Source organism: Bombina bombina, chromosome 2, assembly GCF_027579735.1.
Source record: "Bombina bombina isolate aBomBom1 chromosome 2, aBomBom1.pri, whole genome shotgun sequence".
NCBI classification, from domain to species: Eukaryota; Metazoa; Chordata; class Amphibia; order Anura; family Bombinatoridae; genus Bombina; species Bombina bombina.
In genome coordinates this window covers 13,804,742-13,819,391 of record NC_069500.1, presented here as the reverse complement: position 1 = coordinate 13,819,391, position 14,650 = coordinate 13,804,742, and positions in this window count along the sequence as shown.

Sequence of the window (14,650 nt, the reverse complement as noted above, 5' to 3'; positions counted from 1 at the left end):
CTGTGGTCACCTCCATCTCATAGCGGCGGTTTAGAGAACCGCCTCTATTGGAGAGAGGCATGGGCCCGGTGAGACACCACTGGGTGGCGCTAGCTCATAGTGAGCACTAAACAGTAGCTAGCATCCATGTTGCGCAATTAATGGAGGGCAGCGGAGCAGCTCACTGCCTCTTAATTGCGCAACATGGATGGGAATGGATGGTATTGCATCTGTGGAGCCGGCAAGGGGGGGGGGGTATTGTAGCTGGGGAGGGCGTGGTCACAAAATGTACAAAAAAAATTACACAACTTTTTTTATTTTTTTTAATCATAAATAAAAACTTCTTTTTCTGATTGGACAGGGTAGGCACTGCCTCCCTTGCCTCCTATTACTGCACGTCACTGAAAGGGAGAGGTCTGTAATGAGGCGTTATAACGTGAGTTGTGAGCTAATTCCGCCAAAGGCAATAACTGAGACCAGTTGGAGTGGTGATGGTCTACATAATGTCTTAGAAAAGATTCCAAGGCTTGATTTACACACTCAGTCTGTCCGTTGGATTGAGGATGGTGTGCAGTAGAAAGTGATATGTTGATTCTGAAGTGTTTACAAAAAGACCTCCAAAATTTGGAAACAAATTGGACTCCACGATCTGAGACTATGTCAGTGGGAAAACCATGTAAATGAGATATATGTAGAACAAAGAGTTCAGAAAGTCTTTGAGCTGAAGGCAAGCCTGGAAGAGGTATGAAGTGAGCAGACTTGGAGAACCGATCCACCACTACCCAAATGGTCGTATTTCCAGCAGAAACAGGAAGATCTGTAACAAAGTCCATGGATAAGTGAGACCAAGGGTAATGAGGAATAGGAAGAGGGTGTAATAGACCAAACGGTAGATGAGAAGATTGTTTGTTCGAAGCACAAGAACTACAAGCAGCAATATAATCCTTAACATCCCTCCTCATAGTGGACCACCAAACATGCTGCTTCAGTTTCCACAATCTATTGGTTATTGCCGGATGACCTGCTGAAATGTTGTCATGAGCCCAGCGTAGAAGCTTAAGATGTAATCCTTTGGGTACATACAGGATACCAGAAGGTAGTTTGCAAGAATATGGTACCCAGACTTGAGCAGCATGTAAAGCCTGTACTGGAAAAGAGGATACTTGAGCCAAAACTTTGACTGGACGTAGTATAGGTTCTGAATCCAATGGAGAAGGTTCAGAAGAGTGGAACTGCCTAGATAAAGCATCTGCCTTGGAATTTTTTGAATCAGGAACATAGGAAAGTACAAAATTAAACCTGGAGAAGAACAAGGCCCACCGAGCCTAACGAGGATTGAGACGTGTAGTTGTTTGGAGGTATAAAAGATTCTTGTGATCTGTCAGAATGAAAAAAGGTTGACTGGTACCCTCTAACCAATGCCTCCATTCATCCAAAGCTAATTTTATAGCCAAAAGCTCCTTATTGCCCACATCATAATTTAACTCGGCAGGATTGAATTTTTTCGAAAAGAACGCCACAGGATGTATCTTGCTGGTAGTCGGATTACGTTGGGAGAGAACAGCTCCAGCTGCTATAGAGGAAGCGTCAACCTCCAAAATAAACTGGAAATCAGGAATTGGATTACTGAGAAGAGGTGCAGAAGAAAATGCTGATTTTAGCGTTCCATAAGCCTGTACTGCCGAAGAGGACCAGTTCTTACAATTTTGCCCTTTCTTAGTAAGAGAAGTGAGTGGAGACGTGATGTCAGCAAAGTTCTTTATAAACTTTCTATAGTAATTGGCAAAGCCAAGAAACCTCTGCAGGGATTTGAGAGTAGTTGGTCTGCGCCAGTCCTTGATAGCCGACAGTTTAGCAGGATCCATCTCAAAACCTGATTCAGAAATGATATACCCCAAAAAGGGGATGGAACTCTGATGAAAAGAGCATTTCTCCAATTTAGCGAACAGGGAATTGTCTTGTAACCTCTGAAGAACCAGTCTTACATGATGTACATGTTCCTGTAATGTTTTCGAATAGATTAGAGTGTCATCGAGATAAATGATAACAAATTGATTTAGATAATCTCTGAAGATTTCGTTGACAAAGTGCTGAAATACTGCTGCTGCATTGCACAATCCAAATGGCATTACTAGATACTCGTAGTGACCAAATCTAGTGTTAAATGCCGTCTTCCATTCGTCTCCTTTACGGATTCTGACCAGATTGTAGGCCCCACGGAGATCTAACTTCGAAAAAATAGAAGCACCTTGAAGACGATCGAATAACTCAGAAATGAGCGGCAGAGGATAGCTGTTTTTGACAGTAATCTGATTCAAGGCTCGATAATCAATACAGGGATGAAGACCTCCATCTTTTTTCCCAATGAAGAAAAACCTGCACCCACAGGTGAAGAGGAAGGACGAATGAATCCTCTGGCTAAGTTGTCCTTTATGTATTCCTCAAGAGAGACATTTTCTTGACGAGAGAGGGGATAGGTCCTTCCCTTAGGTAGAGGAGCCCCTGAATACAATTCGATAGGACAGTCAAATATCAGGTGTGGAGGTAACGTCTCAGCCTCTTTTTTAGAAAACACATCACAAAAGGCATGATAGTAATTGGGCAATGATTCAGGAACTTCCACCATAGCTACGACAGGACAGGATGGTTTAGAGGGATTTTGCAGGCAATGTTTGAAACAGGTAGTTCCCCAGGAAATAAGTTCTCCTTTAGACCATGAGAAAACTGGATCATGAAGCTGCAACCAAGGTAACCACAGAATCAATGGTATGTGGGGAGAAGAAATGACATGAAAACGAATAATTTCAGAATGAAGTATGCCCACAGTCAAAAGAAGAGGAATGGTAGAATGTTGTATGATACCAGTACCTAGAGGCTGTCCACTGACAGTAGATACCTTAATTAACTGTTTCTTTGCTTGAAGATGAATCCTGAGAGAGTCAGTAAAGTTTGAATCAATGAATACTCCAGCAGCTCCAGAATCGATGAGAGCTTGAGCTCGAAACTTTGTGTTTCCAAAAGAGATAGTTACAGGAACAAAAAGTTTAGAATTGAGGGAAGACATGGGATTCTGGCTTAACTCTGTCCCTCTATCAAAAGTTAAGCCTTGGCTTTTACTGGCCGGATAGGACAGTCCTTCAGTAAATGTCCTTTGGTACCACAATACAGACATAACCCAAGAGCACGCCATCTATGGCGTTCAGCTTCTGACAATTTAATAGCTCCTACTTCCATGGGTTCCACAGACTCAGGAGATTGGGAATTATTATTAGAAAGACTTGAGGTTCGAATTGGAGGACGAAAAGAAGATTTAACAAAGGATCTCCGATTCCTATCTCTCTCCTGAAGACGTTCAGAATGTCGGGTGTCAAGAGTAATACATAAATTGATAAGACCCTCCAATGAATCAGGGAGTTCCCGAAATACAAGTTCATCCTTAAGGCGTTCGCAAAGTCCTTTGCGAAAGGCTGCCCGTAAGGCTCCATGGTTCCAATCAGTTTCTGCGGCTAAAGTCCTGAATTCAATAGCATATTGAGCTACCGAAAGGGATCCCTGTCTCAGATCCAACAATCCTGCCTCAGCAGCTGCAGACCGCCCAGGCTTGTCAAAAACAGAAGAAAAAATGGACACAAATAATTCCACATCCTGTAGTAACGGATCATTCTTCTCTAAAAGAGGGGACACCCAGGCTAGAGCCTTACCCTTCAAGAGAGAAATAATAAAGGTGATTTTGGAAGTAGAATTGGAAAAAACTTGAGGATTGTTTCTGAAGTGTAAACAACACTGATTAAGGAATCCACGGCATTCTTCAGGATTACCGTCATATTTATCTGGAAGTGGGATTCGTGGTATATTCTGTCCAACAGTTTGAGGTGAATTAAAGACAGCATTGGTGCTAGTAGCAGTGGCAGCAGGAGTCACCGTCGCTTGAGAAGGAGCGGAGAGGTTATGTAGCAGAGCAGTAATCTGGTCAAGCTTGGAATCCAAAGATTGCAAATGAGCAGAATGATTTCCTAGAAGTTGCCCTTGTAGAGCCACAGCCCTGGATAACTCGTCAGGGTCCATATGGCCAGTTTGTACTGTCAGGTTAGGAAATGTCCAGAAGAAGACCCAAATGCTAGGGCGAACTTAAACAACACCCTTGCACTCTGAGTTTAATCCAGGACGTGACCCCACGACAACCTCCAAAAAACAAATTACTCACGATAAGGAGCAGGGTTAGCCTGTGCCAAAGTAATTCATGATATCAGCCAGATAGACTTCTGAATAATTAACTGGTTTCAGGAAATGTCTTCCACAGTATCAGGAGAACAGGGATAGTCCACTTATACTCAGACAGAAGAAGGGTAAAACAGGAAACAGTTAATAATGCAGGAGTAGGTCATTTGTTATCAGGCAGTCTGAAGGTTAACACTGTGTAGACAGTCTTTGCAGAGTATGCAACAGGTAATCAGGCAGTTTGAGGGTTAACACTGTGTAGACAGTCTTTGCAGAGTATGCAACAGGTAATCAGTCAGTTTTAGAGTTAACACTGTGTAGACAGTCTTTGCAGAGTATGCAACAGGTAATCAGGCAGTTTGAGGGTAAACACTGTGTAGTCAGAACGTGCAGAATTAACAACATGTAATCAGGTAGTTTGAAGGTTAACACTGTGTTGTTAGAACTTGCAGAGATAGCAACAGGTAAGATGGTAGTTTGAAGGTTAACACAGATTAATCAGTACTTGTTGAGATTGGCAACAGGATATCAAGCAGTTTGAAGGTTTACACTGAATTATTGTATTTGCAGAGTTTGGAAACAGGTAAACATGCAGATTGAAGGTTTCACAGAAATAACAGTATTTGAATAGTTTGGCAGTACACAGAGTAGTCTGAATATGCAGGGTTTGCAGCAGGTAAACAGGAAGTTTGAAAGTTTCACAAAACAAACAGTACTTGCATTGTTTGGAGACAGGTAATCAGGAGGTTGAAGGTTAATCCAGCATAGTGAATCCTTGAAGAGATTGGCAACAGAAAAGCAGCAGTTAGAGAGATTCCTCAGCGAAATCCTATCAGAAGCCAAAAAGTTAACAAACAAACTGGCACTGGAGAAACAGGAAGCCAAGAATAAAAAGCCTGGTTGTGACATCATCAGGAAGGGGTGGCTCAGACACCTGTCAATCAAGCATACAGAGAGGACTGCAGAGCTTCCCAGCAGCTGAGCATGACAGAATATTCCTCTTTCTGTGGTTTAACAGTCTATGTGAAGTATTATTGCCTGTAGCGGGGATTGGGCTTCAACGTCAATAGACAATTTGCAGCTCCAGCGTCACCCAGGTATATATTCCTTCTGCCGAAATAAATAATAATAGTGCAGATGGTTTTTCAAACAGATATAAAAATTGGATTGCTACTCCGATCAGCCAATAGAATGCGAGCTCAATCTGATTGGCTGATCGGATCAGCCAATCGGATTGAACTTGATTCTGATTGGCTGATTCCATTAGCCAATCAGAATTTTCCTACCTTAATTCCGATTGGCTGATAGAATCCTATCAGCCAATCGGAATTCGACGGACGCCATCTTGGATGACGTCATTTAAAGGAACCGTCATTCAGCGAGTAGGCGTCGGTAGAAGAGGATGTTCCGTGTCGGGTGGAAGATGATGGCTCCGGAAGAAAGAAGATTGAAGATGCTGCTTCATAGAAGACTTCAACCCAATGATGGACTTCTTCAGCGCCCGCTTGGATCAAGACTTCAGCCCGAGGATGGATTTCTTCAGCCGCCGCTTAGATCCAGACTTCAGCCCGAGGATGGACGTCACTTTTCAGCCCCCCTCTTGGGCTTGGATCAAGACATCAGAGGCTGTTCTGGACAGATCGGGACCCGGTGTGGTGAAGACAAGGTAGGGAGATCTTCAGGGGCTTAGTGTTAGGTTTATTTAAGGGGGGTTTGGGTTAGATTAGGGGTATGTGGGTGGTGGGTTGTAATGTTGGGGTGGGGTATTGTATGTTTTTTTTTCCAGGCAAAAGAGCTGAATTCTTTGGGGCATGCCCCGCAAAGGGCCCTTTTAAGGGCTGGTAAGGTAAAAGAGCTTTACAATGTTTATTTTAGAATAGGGTAGGGCATTTTTCTATTTTGGGGGTCTTTGTTATTTTATTAGGGGGCTTAGAGTAGGTGTAATTAGTTTAAAATTGTTGTAATATTTTTCTAATGTTTGTAAATATTTTTTTATTTTTTGTAACTTAGTTCTTTTTTATTTTTTGTACTTTAGTTAGTTTATTTAATTGTATTTATTTGTAGGTATTGTATTTAATTAATTTATTGATAGTGTAGTGTTAGGTTTAATTGTAGATAATTGTAGATATTTTATTTAATTAATTTATTGATAGTGTAGTGTTAGGTTTAATTGTAGATAATTGTAGGTATTTTATTTAATTAATTTATTGATAGTGTAGTGTTAGGTTTAATTGTAACTTAGGTTAGGATTTATTTTACAGGTAATTTTGTAATTATTTTAACTAGGTAACTATTAAATAGTTATTAACTATTTAATAGCTATTGTACCTGGTTAAAATAAATACAAAGTTGCCTGTAAAATAAATATTAATCCTAAAATAGCTACAATATAATTATAATTTATATTGAAGCTATATTAGGGTTTATTTTACAGGTAAGTATTTAGCTTTAAATAGGAATAATTTATTTAATAAGAGTTAATTTATTTCGTTAGAATAAAATTATATTTAACTTAGGGGGGTGTTAGGGTTAGGGTTAGAATTAGCTTTAGGGGTTAAAAAATGTATTAGAGTAGCAGTGAGCTCCGATCGGCAGTTTAGGGGTTAATACTTGAAGTTAGGTGTCAGCGATGTTAGGGAGGGCAGATTAGGGGTTAATACTATTTATTATAAGGTTATTGAGGTGGGAGTGAGGCGGATTAGGGGTTAATAACTTTATTATAATAGCGGCGTGGTCCGGTCGGCAGATTAGGGGTTAATAAGTGTAGGTAGGTAGCGGCGACGTTGGGGGCGGCATATTAGGGGTTAATAAATATAATATAGGGGTCGGCGGTGTTAGGGGCAGCAGATTAGGGGTACATAGCTATAATGTAGCTTGCGGTGGTGTACGGAGCGGCAGATTAGGGGTTTATAATAATATGCAGGGGTCAGCGATAGCGGGGGCGGCAGATTACGGGTTAATACGTGTAAGGTTAGGGGTGTTTAGACTCGGGGTACATGTTAGGGTGTTAGGTGCAGACTTAGGAAGTGTTTCCCCATAGGAAACAATGTAGCTGCGTTAGGAGCTGAACGCTGCTTTTTTGCAGGTGTTAGGTTTTTTTTCAGCTCAAACAGCCCCATTGTTTCCTATGGGGGAATCGTGCACGAGCACGTTTTTTAAGCTAGCAGCGTCCGTAAGCACCGCTGGTATTTAGAGTTGCAGTGGCGGTAAATATGCTCTATGCTCTCTTTTTGGAGCCTAACGCAGCCATTCTGTGAACTCTAAATACCAGCGGTATTTAAAAGGTGTGGGGGGAAAAAAGCACGCGTAGCTAACGCACCCCTTTGGCCGCAGAACTCTAAATCTAGCCGATAGACTGTTAAACCACAGAAAGAGGAATATTCTTTACCTGGAGCACTTTATTATTGACTATTGACCCATTTTCTTACACTTATTTTGTTTGTTTGTTATTATTATTTTTTCGGCTGTTTTCATGCTGGTCACTAGTGATATTTGAGGAATCGGCCTTTATTGATTTTCACATCTCACTAATGTACACGTAATTATTTGGGAGATATTCATGTTTTTATGCATCGCATTTTTCTCAATCACTTGTCTTTGAAGTATCGTTCAACAGTGTTTATTATTTTCACCAATTTTGTATTTGGGACTGTATAAGTAGCACTAATTGAGAAATCCATGTTTTTATGTATTGTATTTTTTCAATCACTTATCTTTGAATTTTTGGTTTGAAGTATCGTTCAACAGTGTTTATTATTCTCAACATTTGTGTATTTGGGACTGTATAAGTAGCACTAATCGAATTCCTTGTTTGTATTTTTCATTTCACTAGCCAACACAAATTTAACCTTCACTTATTCAGCGTGTATCTAGCACAAATCTTCATCTCATTCCGCTAGCGGAGAACGGTCACTGATCCTCGTATGAGGTACAGTGGATCGGTCACATTCTTTCAGCTCACAGCACAAAAGAATCAGTACAGGTTGGGGTGACAACCCACTTTCAACCTGTTTAGCAATTATAGTTCCAGAGAGACATAACCGCTCTGGTTCTAACTGTGTGGGGACTTCAGTAGGTTTCCGCCCAGTTTATACAAAAGCAGCTTTTAACATAACCACATTAGTGATACCAATAATCGGTCTGGTTCAAACTGTGTGAAAATGATAGCAGGTAACACTGTTATAGGATTGTTTGCTTTATTATCTATTCTGAGTGTTTTCAAATAACCACATTAGAGTTACCAAAACCGGTCTGGTTCAAACTGTGTGATAACTATAGCAGGTGGCACTGTTATAGGATCGTTTATTTTATAGTCCATTCTGAGTGTTTTTAAAACAACCACATTTGAGTTACCCATAACCGGTCTGGTCTAAACTTTGTGATAACTATAGCAGGTAACACTGTTATAGGACCATTTGTTTTATTGTTTATTCTGAATGTTTTTATTTAAACTGCCAAATGTAATATGCGGATCCATGTAAGATAACCAAATATATGTACACCGAATTTGTATAACATTTGTACAATCAACACTTGTGTTCATAAAATTGCTTTAAACTGTTTAAGAATTGTTCACAAGCTGTCTAAAAGTTGTGTTTTTAAAAGTTGTTTTTAGAAGATTGTTTTAAATAAAATACTTTGTCTTTACCAAGTCGTTACGGAATTGGTTTTACATTCTGAACCCTGCCGGTCAGCTGGCGCTTTGATATTTTCTGATTTTCCTTAAACGTTTCTGACCACTAGGGGTCATCCATCAGAGCTAAGGGTTCTTTTATTTAGTAGTAGGCGCTAAGTGATTTCTTACATTTTTATCAAGATATGGCTTTGTTTTTCCACTCGGAAAGGTCTCTAGTTATCTCCTTTTTTAAGTGTACATATTTATTTTCAAAGACCTCCAAGCTAGATCTTGAAAAGTACGATCGGGTTGATTGACACCCTCCTGCTGGTGAGCTGCTGGTGCAATGCTGAATACGGAAAGCGTATTGCTCTCCGTATTCAGCGAGGTCTGGCGGACCTGATCCGCACTGTCGGATCAGGTCCACCAGACCTTGATAAATAGAGGCCTATGTCTTTAGCTATTTTAGCTAGAAGAGCTTTGTGGCTTAAATCTTGGAATGCTGATATGACTTCTAAGTCCAGATTGCTGTCACTTTTTTTCCAAGGTAGTAAGTTATTTGGTTCTCAGTTGGATTCAATTATTTCAACTGTCACTGGGGGGAAGGGAGTTTTTTTGCCTCAGGATAAAAGACCTAAGGGTAACTCTAAAGCTTCTAACCACTTTTGTTCCTTTTGACAAATTAAGGAACAGAAACCTAATCCTTCCCCAAAGGAATCTGTTTCCAATTGGAAACCTTCTTCAAATTGGAATAAATCCAAGCCATTTAAGAAACCAAAGCCAGCCCCAAAGTCTGCATAAAGGTGTGGCCCTCATTCCAGCTCAGCTGGAATGGGGCAGATTAAGATTTTTCCAGGATGTTTGGACAAATTCTGTCCGAAATCAATGGATTCTGAGTATTGTCTCTCAGGGGTATCGAATAGGATTCAGAGTAAGACCTCCTATGAGAAAAAAATATTTCTCATGCATTCCAGCAAATCCTGTAAAGGCTCAGGCTTTCCTGAAGTGTGTTTCAGAACTAGAGCTTTCAGGGGTAATCATGCCAGTTCCATTTCAGTAACAGGGTCTGGGATTTTATTCAAATCTATTCATTGTGCCAAAGAAAGGAAATTTATTCAGACCAGTTCTGGATCTAAAAATTTTGAATCGTTATGTAAGAGTACCAACATTCAAGATGGTGACTATAAGGACTATTCTGCTTTTTGTTCAGCAAGGGCATTATATGTCCACAATAGACTTACAGGATGCTTATCTTCATATTCCGATTCATCCAGACCATTATCAGTTTCTGAGATTCTCTTTTCTAGACAAGCATTACCAATGTGTCACTCTTCTGTTTGGCCTAGCGACAGCTCCAAGGATCTTTTCGAAGGTTCTCGGTGCCCTACTGTCTATAATCAGAGAACAGGGTATTGCAGTGTTTCCTTATTTGGATGATATCTTGGTATTAGCGCAGTTTTTACATTCGGCAGAATCTTACACAAATCAACTAGTGTTGTTTCTTGGAAGACATGGTTGGAGGATCAATTTACCAAAAAGTTGTTTGATTCCTCAGACAAAGGTCACCTTTTCAGGTTTCCAGATTGATTCAGTGTCCATGACTCTGTCTCTAACAGACAAAAGACATTTAAAATTGGTTTCAGCATGTCAGAACCTTGAGTCTCAGTCATTCCCTTCAGTAGCTATGTGCATGGAAGTTTTAGGTCTCATGACTGCAGCATCGGACACGATCCCCTTTGCTCGTTTTCATATGAGACCTCTCCAGATTTGTATGCATTAACCAATGGTGCTGGGATTATAAGGATATCACAATTAATATCCTTAAATCCCAATGTTCGACTATCTCTGACTTGGTGGTTAGATCACCATTGTATAGTTTTAGGGGCCTTTTTGTTCAACCAACCTGGACTGTGAACAGATGCAATCTTTTAGGTTGAGGAGCTGTTTGGGGATCTCTGACAGCACAAGGGGTTTGGAAATCTCAAGAGGCAAAATTACCAATTAATATTTTGGAACACCGTGTGATTTTCAGGGCTCTTCAGATTTGGCCTCTGTTGAAAAGAGAACCGTTCATTTGTTTTCAGACAGACAATATCACTACTGTGGCATAATTCAATCATCAAGGTGGGATTCACAGTCCCCAAGTTATGAAAGAAGTATCCCGGATACTTTCTTGGGTGGAAGTCAGCTCCTGTCTAATCTCTGCAGTTCATATCCCAGGTATAGACAATTGGGAAATGGATTATCTCAGCCGTCAGACTTTACATCCGGGGGAGTGGTCCCTTCATCCAGATGTGTTTTCTGAGGTTGTTCAGATGTGGGGTCTTTCAGAAATAGATCTGATGGCTTCTCATCTAAACAAGAAACTTCCCAGGTACCTGTCCAGGTCCAGGGATCCTCAGGCGGAAGCAGTGGATGAGTTGACACTTCCTGGGTGTTATCAACCTGCTTATATTTTCCCGCCTCTAGTTCTTCCAAGAGTGATCTTCAAGATCATCATGGAGCAATTGTTTGTGTTGCTGGTGGCTCCAGCATGGCCTCACAGGTTCTGGTATGCGGATCTTGTTCGAATGTCCAGTTGCCAACCTTAGCCACTTCCATTAAGACCGGACCTTCTGTCTCAAGTTCTGTTTTTCCATCAGGATCTCAAATCATTAAATTTCAAGGTATGGAAATTGAACGCCTAGTGCTTAGTCATAGAGGTTTCTCTGACTCAGTGATTAATACTATGTTACAGGCTCATAAATCTGTTTCTAGAAAAATTTATTATCGAGTTTGGAAGACTTATATTTCATGGTGTTCTTCTCATAAATTCTCTTGGCATTCTTTTAGAATTCCTAGAATTTTACAGTTTCTTCAGGATGGTTTGGATAAGGGTTTGTCTGCAAGCTCCTTGAAAGGACAAATCTCTGATCTTTCTGTTTTATTTCACAGAAAGATTGATAAGCTTCCTGACATTCAATGTTTTATTCAGGCTTTGGTTCATATCAAACCTGTTATTAAATCAATCTCTACTCCTTGGAGTCTTTATTTGGTTTTGAAGGCTTTACAGGCCCCTCCTTTTGAGCCTATGCATTCTTTGGACTACTTTCTTGAAAAGTGTTGTTCCTTTTGTCCATCTCTTCTGCTAGAAGAGTTTCTGAATTATCTGCTCTTTCTTGTGAATCTCCTTTTCTGATTTTTCATTAGGATAAGGCGGTTTTGCGGACTTACATAAGGTTGTGAATTCTAAAAACATTAAAAGAGAAATTGTTGTCCCTTTCTTGTGTCCTAATCCTAAGAATTTTTTGGAGAGATGTGGTAAGAGCTTTGAAATATTATGTTGAAGCTACTAAAGATTTCAGGAAGACTTCTAGTCTATTTGTTATCTTTTCTGGTTCTAGGAAAGGTCAGAAGGCTTCTGCTGTTTCCTTGGCTTCATGGTTAAAGCTTATTTGGAGTCGGGTCAATCCCCGCCTCAGAGAATTACAGCTCATTCTACTAGATCAGTCTCTACTTCATGGGCTTTAAACAATGAAGATTCAGTTGATTAGATTTGCAAAGCAGCAACTTGGTCTTCTTTTCATACATTTACTAAATTCTACCGTTTTCATGTATTTGCTTCTTCAGATCAGAAGCAGTTTTTGGTAGAAAAGTTCTTCAGGCAGCTGTTTCAGTTTGATTCTGTGGCTTATGTTTTAAGCTTTTCTTTTCATTTATGAGAATTATATATTTTGGGTTGTGGATTAATTTTTTTCAGCGGAAAATGGCTGATTTTATTTTATCCCTCCCTCTCTAGTGACCCTGGAGTTCTACATCTTGGGTATTGATACGTCCCTAGCTCATGGACTCTTGCCAATTACATGAAAGAAAACATAATTTATGTAAGAACTTACCTGATAAATTAATTTCTTTCATATTGGCAAGAGTCCATGAGGCCCACCCTTTTTATGGTGGTTATGATTTTTTGTATAAAGCACAATTATTTCCAAATTCCTTTGTTGAGGCTTTTAACTCCTTTCTTTATCACCCCACTACTTCGCTATTCGTTAAACTGAATTGTGGGTGTGGTGAGGGGTGTATTTATAGGCATTTTGAAGTTTGGGAAACATTGCCCCTCCTGGTAGGATTGTATATCCCATACGTCACTAGCTCATGGACTCTTGCCAATATGAAAGAAATGAATTTATCAGGTAAGTTCTTACATAAATTACGTTTTTTATTTATTTATTTTCTCACTTTGTGGCCAATGTTTTGATTACAAATACTATCATAAGATTGCAGTTGTCATAGGTAAAAAAATAATAATTATGGTTATATCCTTGCAAAGAGGTTTCTCTCAACTATGCATATATCTACCAATTGCTATATATTCATGCTGATTGTACAATTTATGTTGAAACTGTGGGGTTTTGTTATTTTTTGTTAGATTGTCTTATTATTTTAACATTTTAATATTTTATTTTGCTACCTGATTCTGTGTTGTCTTTGCATAAATAAGCATGAGATTGCAATCTTCATGGGCCTATAAAGTATATTGTTATATAACTATGTTAAGAGATTGTTTCTGAATTATGCACATGTTCATTGATGGTGTATGAAGATTGTTTGTTTTGATCACCATGCCAACTAATTGTCTTCTGATGACACACACAGGTGTCTTGTATCAATGGTTTAATATATTAGAGGTTTTTATTCCTTTATATAGCAAGTGTATTTAATTTAATTTTTGTATAGCCTGAGGAAACAGCCCCTGCAGAGGCTGAGAAATGCGTCACTTTTAATAAAGTTAGTTTTTATACATACACTTGCTGTCTTTTGGTGGAGTCTATCACAATACCATTTTGGGTATCTTTTGGATCTCACCTTATTGTCTTCCTTGGTGTCCAGCAAGCTGTGGAGTGCAGTCAGCTGGGAGGCTGTGAAATTCCCTTTTTCCTGCTGTCTAAGTCTATACAGTATTGGGCTATGGTTGTTTGCTCTTTATCTATATACATATCAGGAGACTACTCCACTATTTTCCAGACCTGACACAATTGTGAATTGGCAACAGTGAGTTGGACTACTGCAAAGTTCCAGCCCACCTGAATAGCACCATTGGGTGCACTACTCTTGTGAGTATATTTCCTACTCTATCAATCTATCATCATCTGTTTGGATGGCCATTGTGGCTTCTCTGTTTTTTGTTTTTCTAGATAATGATAGGTCAGACAAAAACAGGTGCTTCCACTAAGCTTGTAGAAAAAACGGATTTATTTAAAACTTCCAAGAATTAAAAACATACAAGCACTTGCTATAGGGGGCCCCCCACTAATAATGTACCCCCTCTCTATGCAACTCGTTTCTCAGCTTTAAAACTGGCTGTTTCCTCAGGCATAAAGCACCTTGTAACAAAAACTTATTTTAAAACAAAGTCTGAACAATTAGCTAATTAGTAACGCCCACCAAGGGAGTGTAAGCACACCATGGTTCTTGATTAATCATTAAATCCACAAATGGCTAAATCTTTTTACACAATGCGCATATAACAAAACAGAAAAAAATATTTTCATATATACATGTAATATACATTTAAACATCATCTCTATAATAAACATTTATCCATCAAGGTTACATATTATAATATAAACACAATATTATAATTTTTTAAAAACAAGACAATATAGAAATAATATTATAATTTCGTAACTCCTTAACAACCAACAACGTACAGGGTACGTCCTACAAAAAACGGTTGTTAACGACCAAGGATGTACCCTGTACGTCGTTAGTATTTTCAAGCGGTGGAAGTGATCCTGATCGATTCCAGGCGCTTTTATGTTGCAGTGATGCCTTGATATTGAGTTGGTGGTTGGGAGC